Consider the following 11,317-nt stretch of genomic DNA (forward strand, 5'->3'; position numbering starts at 1 on the left):
TTTGCCTACACAGCTGGTCAGGCTGATCGGTCGATAACTGTTTGGTTTATTGGCTGGTTTTCCTTCTTTGTGGAACATTAAAATGTTAGCTAGCTTCCAAGAAACTGGGATATATCCAGAGTATAGTGATAAATTAAATATGGCTAACAGGTGGTCAAATAATTTTGGAGTGCTTTTTTCGAGAAGTATTGTTTGTATTCCATCATTTCCCGGTGCTTTGTTTTTTGAATTTTTGATTGCTTGTTCAAGTTCATTTAGTTTGATTTTTTTGGTGAGTAGTTGGGTATTGTAGTGATAGGTATTATTAGTGTTGCTGTTTTTAATGTTGACTGGAAAATGTGGTTTATATAGTTCTATGTTATTTGTTACGTGGTTGTTTATTTTATTGTAGTAACAGTTGTTCATGTCCGAATCATTGTGCGTTTTAAATGTGTTTTGTAATTGATGTTTGAAGGCAAAAACTTATTGTACAATATTTCTTGATTTAAACATTTCAAAGATTATTAGCTGTGAAAGTAGCATAAAATAACTAGCTTTAGCCTAGGATAATTTGTCATATGTTTTCTAAACTTTTATTCGATTCTAGAACTTCCTGATCCAAAGTTATGCTAAAACACTCCTTTTCAAGTATATTAATTGCATATCTTAACTTTCACTGTGCAAATACTCTGTGATAAAAATTGGGTAGAGCGCCATCTCGTGGGAGTGGGTTAAGAACTTGTTTTTACTTAATGATTTTATATTTATATATACTGGTATTTTATTTCGCGATTCTAATATCGCAGCTCAAAATAATTCCTGTTATTATTAGGTGTTATGGTTGTGCTGATTATCTTCCCACTAGCTAGTACTTTAAAATTCGGGACATTGATAGATAGCCTTCAATAAAGACAAATATACTGATAATAAAAGGTGGGCCTTCCACAATCGTTATCCTTGTCAATTTGATGTAATTATTTATATCTCAATAAAAATTCTAAAGCTCTTTAGATATTTATAGTTGATGTACTTTTTGAGAAGTTTGAGTTTAAAATAATAAATATAGAAAAATAAGTAATAAATGTGTTGGGACAGCTTGACTGGATAATGAAAAACTTTATTAAAATTTATGACGTTTCGTCAAAAGTGGGTTCTTTGTAATCAAATATAGAAAAATAAGTAATAAATGTGTTGGGACAGCTTGACTGGATAATGAAAAACTTTATTAAAATTTATGACGTTTCGTCAAAAGTGGGTTCTTTGTAATCAAAATTTATATCCTACAAATGGTTTGCCTAATTGTTTTATACTTTCCGACAGATAAAGCCACAAAGAAGTCTATTTGAGATTTTTAGATTTTACCGTTATTAAATTAGAATGAAAGTACTTATGTGTTTAAAACTTTAAAACGTATCTGTAGTAATACAAACTTATGAAGCCTCCTCTTACAAATGCTTTGAAAGTTCCTGCCTCTACAATTCATACACTATTTTTAATGGAAATTACTTGACTTAAACATCTTTAAATGTACACTTGCGTATTTATTACACAAAATACGCTTTCATTGACTTTGGGCAGATGAGGTTTAAAAAAGTTAAAAAATTTATATTTTGAATCCAAATGAGGTGTGTGGGGAGATCCTATGTGATAGATGACATAAATCAGACAAAAGTTTCCAAGAATTCCATATGAATATTAAATAAATAAAACTTGTATCACAGTATTCTCACGTGTATTGCTTCCCTCTTAAAGAGGTTTGGCAGGCTTTGCACGTAACAGAAGGTCCGATAGAAAACGAATCATAGAGCAAGACTGAACTAACTCAGACCGAGTTTGAAGAATGAATGAAACTGAATATCACGTAAAACACATTAAAATAATCTTTATTTAACACTAAAAAACAGTAACAGTTAAACAGATGTACAAAGAAGAAATCGTCGACTTTACAAGATGGTTAACGTTCTCGACTTAAGAACGAGCTGATTTTAATGATTAACATTAAGTAGATTGTATTTCTATTTAAGAAAGAACTTTACTCACTAAAGTAAATAACTCAAATCTAGAAAAAAAAAAGTAGTATAATGTTATCTACCTAAAAGAGCGTGTCCCACCTAGATTACTTTTGATCATTCATGTTAAAAAATAATAATAATTTATATTATTGTGAGGATGCCTAGCCTATTAATGGAAAAAAGAAGATCAGTATCTATATTTACTTGGTATTTATAATTTCAAATAAGTACTTTTCATGGGTTTGTTTGTTTTTTAATTTCCCGCAAGGCAACTCGAGGGCTATCTGTGCTAGCCGTCCCTAATTTAGCAGTATAAGACTAAAGGAAAGGCAGCTAGTCATCACCATCCATCGCCAACTCTTAGGCTACTCTTTTACCAACGAATAGTGGGATTGACCGTAACATTATAACGCCTCCACGTCTGAAAGTGCGAGCATGTTTGGTGCGACTAGGATTCGAACCCGCGACCCTCAGATTACGAGTCGAACGCCTTAACACACTTGGTCATGCCGAGCCCTTTTCATGGGAAAAAAAGGCATAGTTTAGATGGACGACCCAGAACAACAGATGACTAGAAAGAAAAAAGAAGCTCAATGACTTAAATAAATTAACATGACTATTGTGAATATGTATAGAATTAAAAGATGTATAACGTTAAAATAATTATACAATAAATGTTATTTAAAAGACAGCACAGCCTGAAGCACTATAGGTTTTAGTGTTCTATACCATCATCCTCAGAAGTTAAAATTCAGTCATGACTTGAGGCCCGGCATAGCCAGGTGGGTTAAAGCGTTTAACTCGCAATCTGAGGGTCACGGGTTCGAACCCCAAGCGCACTAAACATGTTTGCCCTTTCAGCCGTGAGGGCGTTATAATGTTACAGTCAATCCCATTATTCGTTGGTAAAAGAGTAGCCCAAGAGTTGGCGGTGAGTGGTGATGACTAGCTGCCTTCCCTCTAGTCTTACACTACTAAATTAAGGTCGGCTAGCACAGATAGCCCTCGAGTAGCTTTGCGCGAAATTCAAAAAACAAACAGTCATGACTTACCTAACTCCAGAAATAGCAGCCACTAACATACAACCACAACTAAACAAATAAGTGAATACTGCCAAAAGTATAGAATCAAAATAAACACAGCGAAGACACAATTAGTGATATTTTCAAAATCAACGAAACATCAAAAAACACAACCGCAGATAAATGGATCGCTTCTCCAGACTGCTACATCTGCAAAATTTTTTAGGATTAACATACGATTCTAAACTTACCTGGACAAAACATGTAAATAACATAAAAACTAAAATTTAGCGAAGAATAAACTATGCTAGGAGCCTAACTATTAAAAACTATGGAACAACACCGGAAAACATCCTTAAAATATACAAAACATATATAAGACCAGCAGTAGACTATGCAGCTCCTGCATGGATTAACGTAAGTAAAAACCACTGCAAACTAAACTACAATCATTACAAAATACATTAATTACAACAGCATATAGAGTACCCAAAACCACTTCCTCAAAGTTTATACATAAATACTCATATACACAAACAATACCAGGAAGACTTTTACATAACACAATAAAATATTTCGATAAAAATTGGAGAAAAAATGAACTGTTATACGAACTAGACAGGTATTGCATATACAGTTACGACAGAAAGTGTTCGTACCCTTGCGCCGCGAGTAATTTTTTCCTTATAACTTAAAAAGTATCACGATTATGATAATGAAAGTAGGGTGTGTTATAAATATTATACTAACACACAACTACACAAATTTTTGTGTAAATTGAACGACAAATAAGCTGTTTATAAACAAATAACCAAACATAGGAGGGGCAGAAACTGTTCGTGCGTCTACTTTAATTGGTCAGTTGTGTAGCCTTTCAGGTAAATTACTTGGCACAATCTCTTTCTTTATAGCCCTCCATGATCGTTTGACAGTACTCGACTGGTATTTTCTTCTATTCTTCTTTACAGAAGGCCTCCAACTCTTACAAGTTTTTCGGATGACGCTGATGAACCCTGGTCTTCAACTCATGCCAAACGTTTTCAATTGGGTTGAGATCGGGTGACTGCGATGGCCAATTCAGAACACTTATATGGTTCCTCTGCAACCAAGATTGCACATATTTCGATGTGTGCTTAGGGTCATTATCATGCTGGAAGATCCAACGACGCCCAAGCCGCAAGTTCTGAGCATCATTCTTGATATAAGTGCCTAATATAACAATGTACTCTTCTTTTTGCATGATTCTGTTGACGCGGTGAAGGCTGCCTACACCAGAAGAGCTGAAGGAACCCCACAGCATGATCAAGCCACCTCCGTGTTTAACTGCAGGGACGGTATTCTTTGGAAGATTTCGTTCCCCCTTCTTACGGAAAATATAGCGAACAGCATTGTGGCTGAAAACCTCAATTTTAGTCTCGTCTGACCAAAGAATACTCTTCCAATAGATATGTTCTCTTGCATATCTCAATCGTGCTTCTAAGTGAACAGTTAAATATGGAGTTCTACGAGGACGGTATGCTTTAAACCCAGAAAAGCGTTACATGTTTGTAACTGTAGAGATGCTTACTTTAACTCCAATTTCCCTTACCAGTTTCTGTATGTCATTACGTGTTAAACGAGGGTTCCTATTAACTTCTCTGAGAACCTTCCTCTTGGTTCTCTCTGGAATTTTGGTGGGGCGTCCGGAACGAGGGAGGTTAGTCGTTGATCCTGTGAGCTTAAACTTGGCAATTATGCATTAAACAGTATATTTCGGAACATAAAGTTGTGTAGCAATACCGAAAAGAGACACACGAGATTTGTATTTTACAATAATTTGGTTTTTTTAAATCACTGGACAGTTGTTTCCTGTTCGCCATGATGACCAAGCAGATAATGACGGAGACGGCGCTAAATTGCCGGTAGTACATTTTTTGCTGGCTAAATTCCAATAATTATGAACCCAGTGTCTTGTTCTGGAATGGTATAATGTAGTTTATTCGCCAAACTAAACAAAATTTTTACGGGAATATTAGTTTTTTCACACGTTCTGAAGTGTACGAACACTTTCTGCTTCTCCTATTTTTGGTTATTTGTTTATAAACAGGCTATTTGTCGTTTAATTTACATAAAATTTATGTAGATGTGTGTAAGTATTGTATTTATAATATATTATACTTCTATTAGCCTACTCGTGATACTTTTTAAGTTATGAGCAAAAATACCACTCGGGACTGTATGATATCTGTCGTAACTGTATGATGAAGAGTCCTAAACACCTCTCCCCGATTAATTTACATATTAGATAATTAAGTTAAAATTAAGTAAAAAAGTAATAAAACAAAAAAGCAATAAAAATAATCATAAATAAAATAATATATACACACACAATAATATTCAATCATATTATAAAAATAGTAAATTAGTGCTAAAATAAAACAGGCCACCAATGATCTCGACTTAGTGAATCTGAAAGTACAATATACATGGATATTGCCCTGAAAAGGGCCTGAGTAATGTTAATCACTCTGGTCCTCATGTATTAACTTTAAATATACTAAGCAGTCCACCCTAACAATAAAAAGGAAGGAGGAAGAGGTCCAAGGTACCTGACCCTCCCGAGTATACAAAATTTATACACCTAAACACCTAGACAGAGAGAGCCTCACTCCATACTTTTAGTTCAATCTCGACTTAAACACGATAAAGAATTTATAAATCATATTTCCAGAACTACATTTTTTTCTAAAGTTGGCCCAACCTCTTTTTAGCATGATATCCTCTTTTTGTTTTGTTTTTTAATTTATATTACTTCTTTGATATTTAGCTCACACTCTAGTTCCATCTGGTTTAAAATATGAAATGGACCTACTACATGTTCTTTCTGCTCAGGCTGATTTATTTACTTTATGATTTTCAATGCATTTTTATGGACCTTGATCTAAATCAAATTTTTACAAGTTTGATCAATACAAACTTTACCACAGACAAAAGATATCTTATGAATATCACACTTATCAACTTGTTACACTTTTATACCCCTGAGATAATTACTTAATTGAACATGTGGAGAGAATATTACATTATAATCGATATACAGATATACGAGATAATTAAAAATTGTTAATTTATAAACAGCAATAAGGATAGTAGAAAAAATACAGAATAATGCAAAGATTATATGTTTATAGTGTCTACATTATTTTCTCAAACTACAATTCCCTATTTTGACTCCATGTCTGCAGTACTTATCAATTTTAGTGAAGTCATAAGAGGGATTTGTAGCTCGAGAAAATAATGTCTCCAGTTGTAGATTTGAAAATTTAATATTTGCATTTTGATTCAACTTGTTTCTGTACTTTTTTGACGATCCCTGTTCTCATTTTAACATTACACAATTTGAATTGTCTTGTTTCTTTTTTGTTTGTTTTTATCCATTTGTGGAGAATAAAATTTAAGTTACGTTCCTCTTTATGCATTTAGTTGTATGTTTTGTTTGTTTGTTTTGAATTTTGTGCAAAGCTACACCAGGACTATCTGTGCTAGCCATCTCTAATTTTGCAGTGTAAGACTAAAGGGAAGGCAGTTAGTCATCATTACCCATCACCAACTCTTGGGGGACTCTCTTACCAATGAATAGTGGGATTGACCATCACATCACATGGCTGAAAGGGCGAGCATGTTCGGTGCAATGGGGATTTGAACCCGAGGCCCTCAGATTATGAGTCGAACGCCTTAACCTTCCTGGCCATGCCAGGCCCAGTTGAATGTTAAACGTTTTTCAATGGTTTACTGCTGCTTTGGATTTTTTCCAAAAAATATTTATTTATTTAGTGACTTCCTTTGTACTTGACACTTGTTATACACGTGTTTACATGAAAACTCAGGCACAAAAACCATCTGACTAACAAGTGTCAAGTACAAAGGAAGCCCCTCTCAACAAGATCGTATATGTTATGTATTTATAGCCATGTAATTCAACTTTTAATGAAAGACAATCACCTTTTTAAATAGCTCATGGACATTTTCAATATATCATGCAGAATATTTGTCTAGGTTTTCTTTTAAAATACCTAGCTGATTTTGCTGTAGTCCAGTCAAACAAAAATATGAATAATAATACTGAAATGCCACATACAATTTCAACAAAGTGCGAAAACTAATAGAATAAATCACCACTCGTAAAAATAAACAGTTGTGTTTGTTTGTTTTTTAAACTTTTGCGCAAAGCTACATGACTACTATCTGTGCTAGCCATCCATAATTTAGTAGTGTAAGACTAGACAGAAGTCAGCTAATCATTACCATCCACCACTGACTCTTGGGCTACTTTTTTTTTACCAATAAACAGTGGGACTAATTGTCACATTACTATACCCCATGCTGAAAGGGGTGAGCATGCTTGTGATAAGGATTCAAACCTATGACCCTCAGATCATACACTGAATACCTTAATCACCCAGTTAATCACATGGGCTCAAGATTAGAGAAATCTATTATGGTAATCATCTACTGTCAGAAATCTCAATGAAATAGTCACAGAAAACAAAGTAGAGACAATTTACAACAGTGAATTTGAGAAATGATGAATCCTCAATGTGGCAGTTTCCATTTAATATGACATAAATTACACAAATTATTTTGCAATTAATTTACAGCAATAAAACATTGTATTTTGACAATGGCAAAAGGTGAAGGACTTAGAGAAATTCTTCAGGGCAATAAACAAAGACATTTGAATTAATTTTAAAACTACACTATGACATACTCAATACTTTATTCTTTACTATTGTTCATGTTACAGTGAAATATTTATAGCCTTTTTTTCTGTTGTAGTGCGTAAAGTTATAATCAGTAATAATAAGATTGGAAACAGTTTTATAAATATAAACATTGTTTTAATAAAAAAAAAGCATTTCCAACTAGTTTAATAGTACTTAAATGTCGTCTACATTTCTGCTAGGCTTTAATGGCTTTGAAGACCTTAAAGTATCTTAGATGTTGGAAATCTTGACTTTCAAAAATCAGCTTAAAAATAATCCTATAACCTTTGCAGGAGAGTGTTTAGTAGTTGTGTATAGATGTTGGTGCAGTATACTTTTTATTGTTTTAATAGCTTCAAAGAGAAATTTGGCCAAAAGTGATGAAAACCTGATAAATTATCTTCTTTTTCAAAAATCAACATAACGATATTTCTATGAACTTCACGCAGTTTATATAGTAGGTTTGTCTGGGTTTGAATATTTATAAGCATTTTTTCTGTAGGTTTGTGAAACATAAATAAGATGAATAATGATATCATGGGGAACAAATCGATGAGTTTTGAATTCTGTTATTATCAATATTCTAGCAGCCTTAGCTATAAGGTTACTATTTGTTATTACTTCTTGAAATGATTATTAGCCCTAATATGTATGTTATGAGCTTCTTTATTCTTAGTAGGATGTTCTGGTACATATCTATCAACTGTGTTTCGTGTTAGCATAAAGTTCTGGCACATGTCTATCAACAGTGTCTTGTGTTAGCAGGAAGTTTTGGCACATATCTGTCAACCGTGTTTTATGTTAGCAGGAAGTTCTGGCACATATCTATTGAATGTGTTTTTATTAGGGGGAAGATCTGGCACATATCTATCAACCATGTTTTGTGTTAATAGGAAGTTCTGGCATATGTCTATTAACCGTGTTTTGTGTTAATAGGAAGTTCTGGCACATATCTATCAAACGTGTTTTGTGTTATTAGGAATTTCTGGCACATATCTACCAACCATGTTTTGTGTTAGCAGGAAGTTCTGGCACATATCTGTCAACTGTGTTTTTTGTTAGCAGGAAGTTCTGGCACATATCTCTCAAACGTGTTTTGTGTTAGCAGGAAGTTCTGGCACATATCTACAACCATGTTTTGTGTTAGCAGGAAGTTCTGGCACATATCTATCAACCGTGTTTTGTGTTAATAGGAAGTTCTGGCACATATCTATCAAACGTGTTTTGTGCTATTAGGAATTTCTGGCACATATCTACCAACCATGTTTTGTGTTAGCAGGAAGTTCTGGCACATATCTGTCAACTGTGTTTTTTGTTAGCAGGAAGTTCTGGCACATATCTCTCAAACGTGTTTTGTGTTAGCAGGAAGTTCTGGCACATATCTACAACCATGTTTTGTGTTAGCAGGAAGTTCTGGCACATATCTATCAACCGTGTTTTGTGTTAATAGGAAGTTCTGGCACATATCTATCAAACGTGTTTTGTGCTATTAGGAATTTCTGGCACATATCTACCAACCATGTTTTGTGTTAGCAGGAAGTTCTGGCACATATCTGTCAACTGTGTTTTTTGTTAGCAGGAAGTTCTGGCACATATCTCTCAAACGTGTTTTGTGTTATTAGGAAGTTCTGGCACATATCTACAACCATGTTTTGTGTTAGCAGGAAGTTCTGGCACATAGCTATCAACCGTGTTTTGTGTTAAAAGGAAGTTCTGGCACATATCTATCAAACGTGTTTTGTGTTATTAGGAATTTCTGGCACATATCTACCAACCATGTTTTGTGTTAGCAGGAAGTTCTGGCACATATCTGTCAACTGTGTTTTTGTTAGCAGGAAGTTCTGGCACATATCTCTCAAACGTGTTTTGTGTTATTAGGAAGTTCTGGCACATATCTACAACCATGTTTTGTGTTAGCAGGAAGTTCTGGCACATAGCTATCAACCGTGTTTTGTGTTAAAGGAAGTTCTGGCACATATCTATCAACCGTGTTTTGTGTTATTAGGAATTTCTGGCACATATCTACCAACCATGTTTTGTGTTAGCAGGAAGTTCTGGCACATATCTGTCAACTGTGTTTTTTGTTAGCAGGAAGTTCTGGCACATATCTCTCAAACGTGTTTTGTGTTATTAGGAAGTTCTGGCACATATCTACAACCATGTTTTGTGTTAGCAGGAAGTTCTGGCACATAGCTATCAACCGTGTTTTGTGTTAAAAGGAAGTTCTGGCACATATCTATCAACCGTGTTTTGTGTTATTAGGAATTTCTGGCACATATCTACCAACCATGTTTTGTGTTAGCAGGAAGTTCTGGCACATATCTGTCAACTGTGTTTTTTGTTAACAGGAAGTTCTGGCACATATCTCTCAAACGTGTTTTGTGTTATTAGGAAGTTCTGGCACATATCTACAACCATGTTTTGTGTTAGCAGGAAGTTCTGGCACATAGCTATCAACCGTGTTTTGTGTTAAAAGGAAGTTCTGGCACATATCTATCAACCGTGTTTTGTGTTATTAGGAATTTCTGGCACATATCTACCAACCATGTTTTGTGTTAGCAGGAAGTTCTGGCACATATCTGTCAACTGTGTTTTTTGTTAACAGGAAGTTCTGGCACATATCTATCTACCGTGTTTTGTGTTAATAGGAAGTTCTGGTAAATATATATCTTCCGTGTTTTGTGTTAGCAGGAAGTCCTGGCACATATCTGTCACCCATGTTTGGTTAACTTATGAAGTTTTTATTCCATTGTCTGAAAGTCTATGTTTGATTACTGGGATTGTACATTCATTTTTATGTTTTCAACCCTGATTGTAGCAAATGTTTTTTATTACATTTTAATCTACTAGAATATCCTATTATTAAGGTTAGAACCTTGTGAATCATTCTAACGTCCTATACTGCTGTTTCTCCTTACTGGATAAAAATATCTTGTTAATATTGGTAGAACTTTGATATGATTGGTTGGTTTGGTGTTTTATGGTGCAAAGCAACTGGGCTATCTGCACCCTTTGATATGAAGCAACCTAATTTTTTTTATAAATGTGTTTCTCTTAAATGGATTACAACATCATTTTACTGGAAGTAGAATTTTGTATACATAATTCTCTCTTTACAATAGGTGATCCAAGTCTTCATAACTGTCTTTGGATGTAGATCAGTGAGAGAAGAGCCAAGTGAGTAACTACACAGAAGAAACTGTAAGTAGAACCTCTACCTGTGAAGGAGTCTGGAATTCCTCTGTAGTGTATTTTCAGAGAATCATCAAGGTTAAACTTCTAGTGGATTAATCTAACAACCTATTAAGGGACAACTCATCCACTGACAACAAGGGACGAGATGCAATTTCATCCATATATTATGAGCCTCAGATGAATTGTTGTTTGTAATTAAACACAAAACTACACTGAGATCTATGTGTGCTCTGCCAACCATGAGCCTTTTTCAGTCCAGCAAGAGAAAGCAGAGTAATTCTCGCGTTCCTATTAGTTTTATCCCATCATCGTGCATTTCAGAGAGTATGATTTTTTTTCACTGAAATAAGGAACATGTGGCTGTATA

The sequence above is a fragment of the Tachypleus tridentatus genome, chromosome 13, assembly GCF_004210375.1.
Source record: "Tachypleus tridentatus isolate NWPU-2018 chromosome 13, ASM421037v1, whole genome shotgun sequence".
NCBI lineage: Eukaryota > Metazoa > Arthropoda > Merostomata > Xiphosura > Limulidae > Tachypleus > Tachypleus tridentatus.